General features: G+C 52.1%; 1 protein-coding gene across 1 annotated transcript in view; it reads right to left on the bottom strand.

Annotated features, from left to right (window-relative positions):
- The window catches only part of frmpd3 (FERM and PDZ domain containing 3), a 485,785-nt gene that overhangs the window by 451,245 nt on the left and 20,104 nt on the right, over positions 1–14,436 (bottom strand). The window lies entirely within an intron of this gene.

The raw sequence follows: 14,436 nt of genomic DNA, 5'->3' as shown, positions 1-14,436 counted from the left end.
CACTGTAGTTGAGGTAGGACATTCTGTTGCAGAAGAACTGTGTGATGTAATGTTTTCTGCACATTGCCCTCCTTTGCTCACTTGTGCCAGTAGCTGCAGATCTCTGCTGTCTTGCTTGTTGCTCCTCCTTATCCTCCTCCAGCCCCAATGGCAGACACAGCAGCAGATACATTTTTCAACAATAAAGAGCTGAAGCCACTGCATTGACAGTGCTGGTGCTCCAGAAACTCACATCGTGCTCCCACAGTAAAGTAGGGAGTTCCAGGATTTTGACCCAGCAAAGTTGAAGGAATGGTAATATATTTCAAAGTCAAGGCTCGGAGTGGAAATTGAAGGTGATGGTGTTTTCATACTTCTGCTACCCTTGTCCTTCTAGGTGATGGATGTTGTGGTTTTGGGAGATGCTGCAAAAGAAGCATTGGTGAGTTCATCATCGCTGGGTCAAAATTCTGGAACTCCCTGCCTAACAGCACTGTGGAAGTACCTTCACCACACGGACTGCAGCGATTTAAGAAGGCAGCTCACCACCACCTTCTCAAGGGCAATTAGGGATGGGCAATAAATGCTGGCCTTGCCAGCGATGCCCACATCCCATAAACGAATAAAAAAAAACACACTGCCGCCACGTTATGCGGTGGTGGAGGGAGGTGAATGTTTAGACTAGTTGATGAAGTGCCGATCAAGCGGACTGCTTTGTCCTGGATCATTTTGAGCTTTTTTAGTGTAGTTGGAGCTGCACCCATCCAGGCAAGTGGAGAGTATTCTACCACACTCCTGACTTTTGTTTTGCAGTGATGGAGAGGCTTTGGGGAGTCAGGGAGGTGAGTCACTCACCTCAGAATACCTAGCCTATGACCTGCTCAAGTAGCCATGGCATTTGTGTGGTTGGTCCAGTTGAGTTTCTGGTCACTGGTGACCCTCGGGGTGTTGATGGTAGGGGTCCCAACCAATGTTCCCTCTAATTTCTTTTTGGGTGTGTGGCTCCTTTAACGAGCTGTGCAGCCCATTCAAATTTCTGCGCATGCTCGGTTTTTCCATTTAAAAGCCGGTGAGCGGCCTGCGTGGGACCTCCAGACCACTGCAAGGCCATGCAGATTAACAGGAACATTGGCCCCAACAATGGTAGTGTCATTGACTGTCAAGAGCAGTGGAGATGGTAATTTCCTGGCATTTGTGTCATGCACATGTTACTTGGCACTTATCAGCCCAAACCTGGATGTTGTTCAGGTATTGTTGCATGCGGACACGAACTGCTTCATTATCTGAGGAATTGCGAATAGAGCTGAACATTGTGCAATCATCAGGAACAGTCTTACTTCTGATGTTATGATGGAGGGAAGGTCACTGATGAAGCAGCTGAAGATAGTAAAGCCTAGGGCACTGCCCTGAACAACTCCTGCAGCGATGTCCAGGGGCTGAGATGATTGGCCTCCAACAACCACAACCATCTTCCTTTGTGCCAGGTGTGACTCCAGCCACTGGAGAGTTTGCCCTGATCCAAATTAACTTGACTTTTACGAGGGCTCCTTGGCGTCACAGTTAGTCAAATGCTGCCTTGATGTCAAGGGCAGTCACTCTAAATCTCACCTCTGGAATTCAAGTCTTGTGTCTATGTTCGGACCAAGGCTGTAATGAGGTCTGGAGATGCGTGGTCCCTGCAGTAAGTAAACTAAGCATTGGTGAGCAGGTTTTTGGTGAGTATTGCTGCTGACGACTCTATTCATCACTTTGCTGATGATTGGGAGTAGGCAATAATTTGCTGGGTTGGATTTGTGTACAGGATATACCTGGGCAATTTTCCACATTGTCAGATAGATGCCAGTGTTGTAGCTGTACTGAACAGCTTAGCTAGGGATGGGGCTAGTTCTGGAGTCCAGGTCTTCAGCACTACAGCTGGGATGTTGTCAGGGCCTGTAGCCCTTGGTGTATCCAGTGCACTCTGCCATTTCTTGATGTCATGTGGAGTGAATCAAATTGACTGAAGACTGACGAAGGGTTTCGACCTGAAACATTGACTCTATTTCTCTCTCCACGGATGTTGCCTGGCCTGCTGAGTTTTTCCAGCATTTTCTGTTGTTATTTTGGCTGAAACTGAAGACTGTCATCTGTGATGGTGGGGATATCAGAAGGAGGCCATAAAGAATCATCCACTCAGCATTTCTAGTTGTAGATGGTTGCAAATGTTTCAGCTTTTGCACTCATGTGCAGTGATATGCCATCAATGACTCAAAGACAAGGATTCAACTGAAGGCTTTTAATCACTAAGAACATAGCAGTATAGCAGGTCTTCCCACATCGAGTTTGTCTGGTAGTAAATGACTCATACAGCTCCTGAGACCTTTATATGGCAAAAGACAGGGGCGTCGCCAATACACACAATAGGAACAAAAGGGGGCGGTTCACAATACAAGCAGGTAAAATACAAGCAGGTAAAACACATGGGTTGATGAAGGCATATTTCATCACATTCACCCCTTCTACAGATTTAGTCTGTCCGGGGGTGTGATAGTCCTTCCTGAACGTCGCAACAGTACCTCGGGTTCCGACCGGGAGTCCGTGGTGCCCTCCTGGGCATATCCATGTGCTGGGGGTGTTGCAGGTACTTCAGGGGGTGGTGAGGATACCTCTGGGGATGGTGGAGGTTCTTCTGGGGGTGGTGGTGATGGGTCGTCGTCGTCGCTTCCTGCCGAGGCGAGGTCCTTTATGGACACGGTGTCTTCACGCCCGTCGGCGTGCTTGACGTACGCGTACTGTGGGTTTGCGTGGAGTAGGTGTACTGCCTCCACGAGGGGATCCATTTTGTGGCCCCTCACATGCTTCCGTAACAGGACTGTCCCTGGGGTGGAGAGCCACAAGGGTAGGGACACTCCTGAGGTTGATTTGCGGGGAAAAACAAACATCTTCTCATGAGGAGTGGCGTTAGTAGCAGTACACAGTAACGACCTTATTGAGTGGAGTACGTCTGGGAGGACCTCCTGCCAGCGGGAGGTGGGGAGGCCTTTAGACCTTAGTGCTAAGGTGACCGCCTTCCACACTGTCGCGTTTTCCCTCTCCACTTGCCCATTACCCCGGGGGTTATAACTAGTGGTCCGACTCGTGGCTATCCCCTTCGACAGCAGGTATTGGCGCAGTTCATCGCTCATGAACGACGCCCCCCTGTCAGTGTGGATGTAGTTAGGCATGCCGAACGTGCAAAACAGGTTGCCGAGGCACTTGATGACCGTGGCACTGGTCATATCTGGGCAGGGGTAGGCGAATGGGAAGCGGGAGTACTCGTCCACAATGTTGAGGAAGTACATATTGCGGTCGGCGGAGGGGAGTGGTCCCTTGAAATCTAAGCTCAGGCGCTCGAATGGCCGTGTAGCTTTGATCAGGTGGGCTCGGTCGGGCCTGAAAAAACGGGGTTTGCATTCCGCACAGGTGCGGCAGTCCCTGGTCATAGACCGGACCTCCTCGATGGAATAGGACAGGTTACGGGATTTTATAAAGTGGAATAGCCGGGTGACCCCCGGGTGGCAGAGGCCATTGTGGAGGCCCTGTAGCCTGTCCCCCTGGATGGTGGCACACATCCCTCGTGATAGGGCGTCGGGGGATTCGTTGAGGGCCCCCGGCCTATATATTATGTCGTACTCAAACGTGGAGAGTTCGATCCGCCACCTGAGAATTTTGTCGTTCTTGATCTTCCCCCTCTGTTTGTTGTTAAACATGAAGGCTACCGACCGCTGGTCGGTAAGCAGGGTGAAGCGTTTGCCGGCTAGGTAGTGCCTCCAGTGCCGCACTGCCTCCACTATGGCCTGGGCCTCCTTCTCTACCGAGGAGTGCCTGATCTCGGGCCCTTGGAGGGTTCTTGAGAAAAAGGCTACGGGCCGCCCATCCTGGTTGAGGGTGGCTGCTAAAGCGAAGTCGGACGCATCGCTTTCGACCTGGAAAGGGATGTTTTCATCCACTGCCCGCAGCGCGGCCTTCTCAATGTCGTGTTTAATGCTGTTGAAGGCGGCGTGGGCCTCGGCCGTGAGCGGGAAGGACGTTGATTTCAGGAGGGGACGGGCCTTGTCGGAATAATTGGGGACCCATTGGGCGTAATAGGAGAAGAACCCCAGGCACCTTTTCAGGGCCTTGGGAGTGGTTGGTAGGGGTAGCTCCCGTAGGGGGCGCAATCGGTCGGGGTCCGGACCGATTTCCCCGTTTTCCACCACGCAGCCCAGGATGCAGAGGCGCGTGGTGCTAAAGACACACTTATCCTCGTTGTAGGTGAGATTGAGTCTGAGGGCGGTTTTCAGAAATCTCGCGAGGTTCGAGTCGTGGTCTTGCTGGTCATGGCCGCAGATGGCGACATTGTCTAGGTATGGGTAGGTGGCTGTTAACTGGTTCTCATCGACCATGCGGTCCATCTCCCGCTGGAAGACCGAGACCCCGTTCGTTACCCCAAAGGGGTCTCTGAGGAAGTGGTAGAGACGTCCGTTCGCCTCGAAGGCGGTGTATGGACGGTTCTCCGGCCTAATGGGGAGCTGGTGGTATGCCGATTTTAGGTCGATGGTGGAAAACACCCGGTATTGCGCGATTTGGTTAACCATATCCGCTATGCGGGGCAGAGGGTAGGTGTCTAGCTGGGTGTATAGATTAACCGTCTGGCTATAATCTATCCCCATCCGCTTCTTTTTGCTACCCTTAACTACTACTACCTGGGCGCGCCACGGGCTGGTACTGCATTCGATGATACCCTCCCGCTTGAGTCTTTCTACTTCCGACGCAATGAACCGTCTATCCTCCCAGCTGTACCGCCTACTCTTGGTCGCTATGGGTCGACAGTTGGGTGCGAGGTTGGCGAACAGAGAGGGCGGCTTGACCTTCAGGGTAGCCAGACCGCACACTGTGAGGGGCGGCTGGGACCCACCGTAGGTAAGCGTGATACTTTGGTGGTGGCACTGGAAGTCCAGACCCAAGATCACGCTCACACAGAGATCTGGCATTATCAATAGTTTAAAATCTCTGTAATCATTGCCTTTTACCGACAACATAACCGCGCAGAAACCTGTAATTTTTGAGGTATGAGTCTTATCGGCCATGGCGATTTTGCCCTGTGTGGGGACTATCGTTAGAGAAAGTCGTTTTACCAGGCTAGGATGAATAAAGCTTTCGGTGCTCCCGCAGTCAATCAAGCATTTAACCTTGTTCCCGTTTACCTCTATGTCCATCATCGATTTAGACAACGGATGTGGCCTGGATTGATCCACTGTGATCGAGGCCACCAGTGGGTCCTGGAGGTCTGTGTAGTCGGGGCAAGATGGTGGACTCCATGAGGGTGGACAAGATGGCTTCCAAGATGGCCGCTCCCATGGCGTGCACGCGGCGGTGGTGGAGTTGGAGGCGGGGTTCCCTCTGCAGACTTTGCTGAAATGTCCTTTCTTCCCGCATTTAAAACAGGTGGTGCCCTTCGCTGGGCACAGATGCCTGGAGTGTTTGTCCTGGCCGCAGAAGTAGCATTTCGGGCCCCGATGCATCGCAGCAGTAGTGGGGCTCCTGGGTGGGGGCTGGGGCTCCGATGGTGCTGGGCTGGCCTGAGGCCTGGGAGGTGAAGATGGCTTCCAAGATGGTGGCCCCCACGGCGTGCACGAGGCGGAGTGGGCCGCGTGGCCTGAGGAACAGGATTCAGAGTTCCTCTGGGCCATATCCAGCGATCGCGCTATATCTATAGCCTGTTTTAAGTCCAGTCCCTCCTTTTCAAACAGTTTCTGCCGAATATAATTTGAACTGAGGCCCGCAATAAGGGAGTCTCGAATCAGCTCCTCCGTGTACACGATGGCAGACACGGCCTTACAGTTACAGTCTCGGCCCAGTACTTTTAGGTTTAGTATAAAGTCCTCTAGTGACTCACCATGCCGCTGCGTGCGAGTAGTCAGAAGATGCCTGGCGTACACCACGTTTATTGGTCGCGCGTAGTGGGCCTTCAGGATGGTGCAGGCATCCTCGTAGCTGGTGGCATCTTGGATGAGAGGGGAGACTCGATGGCTCACCCAGTTTCGCAGGATTCCCAGTTTCATGTCTCCGGTAGCGGTTTCGGCTGCGGCTATGGCAGTGGATGAGTTTGCAATGAAAAATTCGAAACATTGGAACCAGTGTCCGAACTGTGTGGCTGCGTCTGAGGCATGGGGGTCCAGATCCAAGCGCTCTGGTTTCAGGAGTCGATCCATCTTGGTGTTTTAGTGATTAAAATTGATATGCCATCAATGACTCAAAGACAAGGATTCAACTGAAGGCTTTTAATCACTAAGAACATAGCAGTATAGCAGGTCTTCCCACATCGGGTTCGTCTGGTAGTAAATGACTCATACAGCTCCTGAGACCTTTATATGGCAAAAGACAGGGGCGTCGCCAATACACACAATAGGAACAAAAGGGGGCGGTTCACAATACAAGCAGGTAAAATACAAGCAGGTAAAATACAAGCAGGTAAAACACATGGGTTGATGAAGGCATATTTCATCACATGCAGGGCTCTACCATCATTGAAAATCAGGACATTCATGCAGCCACCTCCTCACATTAGTTGCTTAATTATCCACCACCGTTCACAATATGCTAGCCACCGAACGTCCAGAGGAGATTGTGCATGGGTGATCGTGACTTAAAATTCATCCACTCAACATTCAATTTTCGCCTGAAAACGGGTGTGACACAGTCCAATTGTTTCCCTGGGTGTCTGGAATAGAAATTCAAATAACTATCACCTTAATGAGTACAAAAATCACCAATTAGGAAACACGGCCAAAAGCTCCTCTTCGTCTCTGCACCTCCCACTCCTGTTTTAAGATCCTCCTTAAAAGTCACCTCATTGATGAAGCTTTTAATCACCTCTCCTAATACCTCCATCTTTGGCACGGTGTCGACATTTTGTTTGATTACGCTCTGTAAGGCGCCTTGGGATGTTTATCCATGATAAAGACGTTATATAAATGCAAGTTGTTGTTGTTCATGGTTTATGACATCTTCTCAAACTTTGCCATCTTACTGCTTTGCATTGTATGTTGCACTATAAGGTAAATTTTGTGAGTCTCCATTCCTGGCATGGAGCTTTGCTCAGCAGGAGAGTGGTTTGGAGAGTCAATGTGATAGACAGTGCCCTCAATACACGACGTTTCCAATTTTCCAGTTATTAAAATTAATCACCGGAAAATCAAGAGCGCCGTGATTCAGGTGCAGAGAAATAAAGTAAGGATCTGTGCTGGGCGTCTTGCCTTGCAAAATTTACACTTAGATATCAAATGCAGAATTCGAAACACAAACATCAAATATTCATGAGCTATGTTGGAGTTTACCATTGTATCTTGTGGTGCATAGCGATGAAGCAGAACTGTGGAATCATGATGAATGAAATAATGCCGGAGGCTTCAAACGTTCCTGGCACATTGAGATTTTACTGTTAGATGAATTTGTTCCACCCCACAAATGTACTAAAGGATACAAGGTTAAGCTCAGAATACTAATTTGAGTAAAACTCATTCTGATGCTGAGAAACAGCTCATAGTAGCAAAAGTTGTTTACATCCAGAGTGAAATGCAGCCTCTTCTGCTGCGACTATCAAAATACTCCAACCCCAGAAGTACTCGGAGGTGATTACAGAAGCCTGCAGGTATAAACTGGTAATCCTGCTCTCTGCTCCTGTTGCTATCCCTTCTGTAAATCCAAGTAAAATTAATTTTAAAAATCTGTGATTTACAGTAGGATAAGACAATGATCTATCACCTCTGGAATCTCTCAATTCCAGCCCAGACTGATGGGATGAAAGTTTCCTTTGTCTGCTTGCTTTAAGGGTCTATGTAAAATAAATTTGGGCAGAGAATCTCAATCCAGCTCCTAGTTGGTGTGGGTGCACATTACAAATCTGCCCCTAAATCAGCACTAATTGTCACTCTCACTCAGATAAGCCACAGGGTTTAGGAAATGCAAAAATGTCACACTGATGCAGTAAGGGATGGTCTTCTGAGGTTAAAACTGAAACATATTGGCCCAGTAATTCCGGGCACAACGCGTGAGTACGGACGGGGTACTCACGCGTGTGCCCGGAGGAATTGCCGGTTTTCAGCATGCACAGCACATGCGCTGAAAACCGGCATTTCCTGTCCTCTGCCCCAAGGGGTTAAGAGGCAGAACGCGCGTGACTGCACAGGCAGCGCGTGCGCAGTGAAATTCCTTTTTTTTTTCCAGAGTTGCGCATGTGTAAAGGCCTCCGGTTTTTTTCCACAGGTTTGTTATTTTTAACGAATTTACAGCAAGGTAAGTTTAGTTTTAGCCCCGATTTTTTATATAAATTTTTTTTTCAAATTTTAAAATTATTGTTTAAAATAGTTTTTCAGAGTTCTTTATGGTTCATTTAAGTAGTGCAATGTTTTTTTTAATTTTCTTTCAGGTTTAAGTAGTGTTTTGGGGCCAGGAGTTTTCATGAGTTTGACAGCTCTTACTGTCAAACTCATGAATGAACTTTTGCAACCTCCCATTGGTTGCCCTGTGCTCACGTGATCCCAGCCAGCTCATCGCACTAAGTACGCCGCTGGGTCACGCACGCACAGCGTGGCAGGACCTCAAGCGGGCCAGTCAGAGGAAATTCAATGCGGGCCAGATTTAAAATGTCAGCGTGCTGGGGAAGTGAACATTGGGGGTTTGCACACGCGGCAAGCTCCCGATCCTAATTTCAGGGCCATTGTTGAGAAAGAATAGAGGGTATACTTCACATCCAATAGATTATATTTGTCCTCCCAGTGATTGACACAGACAAAAGGTGCCTTTGTGGAAAGTGTTCCATTTCTCACTATTAACACGCCTCACCTTGAAAAGCACAAAATTCATACAATCAAGGAAATGAAAGGCACTCTGTTGTGTTTACAGCACGAGGCTTTACTGCGTGCAGAAATAGGAGAATATCAGTCCAGGCAGCAAGGTTGAAAACAAACACAAGATGAAAGATCATGAGAAGCAGCATGATGTCAATAAAATAAAAGAGCAGAACAGTGTTTTTTTTAAATTGAAATAAAAACAGAAAATGCAGTTTTTATTTCAGATTTCCAGCATCCACAGTATTTTGTTTTTGTATTCATTTTTTTGACTGAATCAGGAAAACTAGTGGAATGTCACCAAAAGACTTTATAGCAAAGATAAGCCTTAGAAATCTCAAAGTCAGCAACAACAGAATATTAGAAAAAACCCAGAACAGCAGAATGGGGAAAAAGTGATTGAGATAAAAACAACTACATGCACTTTTACATGTTTCCCTCAGGACTCTCTCCAGGGAAACATATCCTCTAACTCTCTCTTCAGGACACAGACACATTGGCCCCGATTTTCTGCCAGCTGTCGGGCGGCTTTTCAGGCGGCCGGGGGCCGAAAATCGCCGAAAAAGCGGGTCGCGACCCCCTCCCCCCACCTGATTACCCGCCCCGTCCGACTTTCGGACCGCCGTCTCCCTGCGACCCGAATCAGTCCCGCCCGCCGCTGGCGGGACTGGCCGTCGGGACCCTAATCACCAATTATTACTTTGTTTAAGTAGATTTTGAGGGGCCGTTGCAATTTTGGGGCTTCCCCCACGTGAAACACGCCTGCGGGGAACCCCGCTGATGAGACCTGACGTGAAGCTTGCCGGCTTGCTTGCTTGCAGCTGCAGGTCAATCGGAGAAGCTGCGATTTAAAGGGACAGCACTTGTATGTTGAAGGACCTTGTTGCAGGTTTGGGGCTGCTTCTTTAAGGCTTCGGCACAGCTGTGGAAGGTTGGAGCCTCACACACTTCTCCAATGCAATCTCCTGGGAAGCCCCTCTCCCCACCCTCACTCAGCGCTTCCTCAGCAGAGGCATCTACGAGAAGCATGGGATGCCTTTTTTTCCTTCCCTTCTTGCCATTACAGGATCTCCAGTAGCAGAGGCGGCAGCAGCAGAACCAGGAACAGCAGGATCAGCAACAGGAGCACCAGGCTGCGGCTCACTCACCTGAAGCTGCACAGGCCAGAAGGGGCCAGCGCTTGGAAGTGGCTTGAGAGCACCTTGCTGCGCTTTAGGGGGCATGGGGACCCGTTTCTGCACTGGCAGTCCTACTCAGAAGGACTTCCATGAAGATCTGGTTTCTCTGTTCAACAGATGGCCAACGCTCCTCAAGAGATGTCATTCTCTTATGAGCACTCACCATGTTTTCCGTACCCTGGTGAGTTATTTCCTCCATGGAGGTTGACAACCTTTCCATGGTGATGCGTTCATGCGCCAATGACTCCACAAAGGCTCTGCTCATGGTCGCTATGGACTCCTCCATTCGCTCCACACTCGCAGCGACCCTGGAGACAAAACCTGCCAGAGACTCCTGCATCTGTGCATGGAGATCCATCACCTCTTCTCTTGCGGATGGACCCAGAGGTAGAGGGTCGACATGCAGCGCAGCTGAGCTGAGCTCGCAGAGTCCTGCGCCCTCCGACGAGGACTCTCCATTGCTGTCCCTGTCTCCAGAATCTGCTGAGGCTCACTTGTGAGTTGTGAAACACCAAGGCCTAGAAATTCATTGACGCCATTTTTGGGGCGCTAAAGTGGGGCGTCCGCTAAAGTTTGCGGCCGCCGCCAAATCTAGGCCACTTCTCCGATATTCATTAGCTTCGCCCTACTAGTTCGGGCGAGCGCTAAAACTGCTGTTGGACGCCTCTCTTTGGGCGCTAAGCCGGAGGTGGTGATCGATAGCGCCGAGGCCGGGCGCAGCGCAGGTGCGGCCATCTCGTGACTGACAGTAGACACCCTGGCGCCGGCCAGCTATTAAGGGGGAAGGGTCGACTGTGCCTGCTGCCATGCCCTGGATAGTGGAGCCCTCCAGCTAGGCCTGAACACTGCTGCTGGACCCAAATAGCGCCTGAAGACATGGAGAAGGCCCGTGAACGTGCGCAGCGCTTCTCAGAGCGTGATCTGAGTGTGCTGCTTGCTGCTGTGGAGAAGAGGCGCCATGTTTTGTACCCGGACAATGGCAAGAAGGCGACGGTCCGCGTCTACAGGAGAGCCTGGAGGCATGTCGCCAGCAAGCTGTCAGCCAACAGCGACGTCCCCAGGACCGGTGTCCAATGCCGCAAAAAGTTAAATGACCTCACACGCATTGTCAGGGTGAGTACCCTTTCCAATGACCTCCTCATCCTTGCATGTGCACCTCACATTATGGGCAAAGGGACCTGAAAGCTCTAATGGCCAGCCTTCATCCAGCAGCTATGGCACAGGCATGAGCATCAATTGCACATTCTGCAGTTAACACACTGGCCAAGCTATTCCACCATGGGAGGCATTGCACACCAGATCATGGCGACACACTGGCCAGGCTATTCCACCATGGGAGGCAGTGCACACCAGATCATGGCGACACACTGGCCAGGCTATTCCACCATGGGAGGCAGTGCACACAAGATCACAGCGACACACTGTACTTAGAGGCCGTCCTTTCTCTTGCAGGCCAAGCTGGCGAATAATCGCAAGAGCCGGACTGCGACCGGGGGAGGACGACCCCATATCCAGCCACTCACCGACCTGCAACATCGCGTGGAGCGCCTCATGGGTGACCGGGTGATTGGGCCCGTTGCATGTGGAGATGCCGACCCTGTTCTGGGAAGCAATGGTAAGGACATCACCTTTTGCACCTCTCTCGTCCCACTTGCGCATCAGATCTACATCCTTTGCCACTGTCCGACCAATGCGCTGAATGCCACCACTCATGCATCCCGCACTGACGCCCTCTCCTCACTCTAGAGCTACTCTTGTGCCTTCCTGCTTTCAGATGGTCAAGAGGAGGTCCCTCAACTTGCCAGTGACAGACCCTCCGAGGAGGAGCAGGAGGAGGAGCAAGAGGAAGGCGGCCCATCAGGGGAACCCTCAGCCGCGGCCACCCAGGCCAATGTAGGGGACACGTCTTCCCTGGAGGGCAGCGTGGCGGAAGTGTCGAAGGGGAGGGGAGCTCCTGGGACCTGCGTGCTGCAGAAAGGCGGGAGGGGGGTGGAAGCTCGGCGGCCTTCTCCCCAGAGGGGGGATGCGTCGGAGGGGAGTCCAATTGCTGGGCCCAGCGGCCTCCAGGAACGCAGGAAGGGTCGGCCAGCTCGGCGGCCTTCTCCCCAGAGGGAGAGTCCGGCCTCCAGTCAGGAGATGCTCTTCGCCGAGGAGATGGAACGCCTCGAAGACTTGTCCGCGGACTCGGAGCGTCGGCACACGGAGCTCATGGCGGCAGTGGCACGGTTGCCTGATTCCATCGATTCCCTCTCTCGGAGTGTGGCCGAGTTCGGGCCCTTAGAGGCCACCAGTCGGGCGGAATACCGAGCAGATCTTTCAGCGACTGGCCAGGTGATTAGTGGTGCCGTCCAGTCACTGGCTGCTCTGCTGCGGTCAGTGAACAGGTCAACACGGGCACTCACTGCTGCCACACTCGCTGTGTCAGCCAGGCATTGCCAGGGCACCCGGCGCGCTGCAGCAGCACATCGGTCTGTCCCTCGGCAGATTGGTGCGCATGCTGCAGTGCTGGCCCGGGCGAGTGCCAGTGTCTCAGGCGACCAGCGAGCGCCTGCCATCCGCCAGCTTGCCGCCATTCCTCCAGCCGCCACTGCCACTCCCCCAGTGGAGCTGCCAGGAGCTGCTGCAGCGACTGATGCTGGCCAGCCACAGCTGCAGCAATCAACAGCCGGCCGCTCGACGCCCAGACCTCGACTAGGCCGACCCCCAAGGGCATCTGCCGTCACGACATGTGCCCCTCAGGAGCCTGCCCCCAGCCTTGCAGCAGCCAATGGCCTTACTTTGAGGCGGAGCAGCAGGGCGGGCAGGGGCCACCCAAAGATGGCCAAGGCATCGCCCTAGCGGGCCAAATAGTCGAATGTGTGGCCATTTGTGTTTGTTTCTTGAGGCCGAGAATTGGATGTTTGTTTTTTGAAGGCCGATGATGTGATGTTTGTTTTGGACGAAGGCCGAGAATGACGGCCATTTTAGTTGCCCTATTTTGTTAATCCTCCCCAGGTTGTGGGAGCGAGTAATGTGTTTGAGTGTTTTTTGGGGGTTTCCTCTGTTTTTGGTTTTCATGTGGGAAGGGCCCAGAGTTTGTACAATAAAGCATTTTATTTATTCATATTGTCCATGTTTGATCTTTGAAGTGTTTGTTGCCTTAACCGGCTGAGGGCTTGCGGAGCGGCTGCAATCATGTTCTATCATTGGCACAAGCCATTCCCTGACAGGGGGCCTAGAAGTGACGTTCAATAAGCCGACGACGGGCGGCCCTTGGACCTTGTGCGTCCCTCCTGGGCTGGTACTCCTCGTCCTCGTCGTCCTCATGCTCCTCCTGCTCCTCCTCCTGAGGTGGTGGTCCAACGTGAGGTGGCAGTGCCTGAGTCCTGCGGATAGCCAGGTTGTGCAGCATGCAACAAACGACGACGAATTGGGAGACTCGATCCTGCAAATACTGGAGGGCTCCCCCGGAGCGGTCGAGACAGCGGAACCGTTGCTTGAGCATGCCGATTGTTTGTTCTATGAGGTTCCTCGTCGTTTGATGGCTCTCGTTGTATGCCTCTTCAGCAGGGGTCGTGGGCGCGCGGAGCGGGGTCATGAGCCAGGTACACAAAGGATAGCCTTTGTCCCCGATAAGCCATCCTCTTGGGGGAGGCTGTGCCTGGAACATGTCAGCCACAGTTGTCTGTCGCAGGATAAAGGCATCGTGGCTGCTGCCTGGAAAGCGGGCATTGACAGCTAGGATGCGCTGCCTGTGGTCACACACCAGCTGTACATTGAGGGAATGGTAGCCCTTCCAGTTGCGGTAATCCTCAGCATGCTCAAGAGGTGCCCGCAAAGCCACATGCGTGCAGTCAATGGCGCCCTGCACCATGGGGAAGCCCGCTATTCTTGCAAACCCCACTGCACGCTGCTGCTGCTTGTCCAGGGTCATGGGGAAGGAGATGAATTGATGTCTCCTTCTGAAAAGGGCTTCGGTCACCTGGCGGATGCAGCAATGCACGGCGAACTGGGAGATGTTAGCGATGTCCCCAGTAGCGGATTGGAAGGAGCCGGAGGCATAGAAGTTGAGAGCCACCGTCACCTTCACTGCCACCGACAGAGACGTCCTGCGCATCAGCTGTGGCTGCAGATCTCTCTGAAGCAGCCGGCAGATGTCTGCAACCACCTCCCTTCGGAATCGCAGCCTCCTAACACACATCGCGGCAGACATGGTCAGATAGGAGGTCTGCGGGCGGTATACCCTGCGTGGGTAAGGCCTCAGTTGGTGACGCCTGTTGCCCCCTCTGCGTCTAGCCAGGGCTGCCACTCTCTCACGGCGTCTGTAAGCCCTTCTGGCATAAGGCTGAAATTCAGCGTTGCCACCCAATGCAGCCCCCATTATATGCTGGCAAACACTGAGCTCTGAATGAAGGCAAAGATAATTGGTAAGCTCTGGCCTGAGCCAAAAA

Source organism: Somniosus microcephalus, chromosome 1, assembly GCF_052327205.1.
Source record: "Somniosus microcephalus isolate GS21.2 chromosome 1, FLI_Smic_1.0, whole genome shotgun sequence".
Classification (NCBI taxonomy): Eukaryota; Metazoa; Chordata; class Chondrichthyes; order Squaliformes; family Somniosidae; genus Somniosus; species Somniosus microcephalus.
The sequence above is the reverse complement of the archived record's forward strand: the minus strand, read 5'-3'. Positions and strand labels throughout refer to the sequence as shown.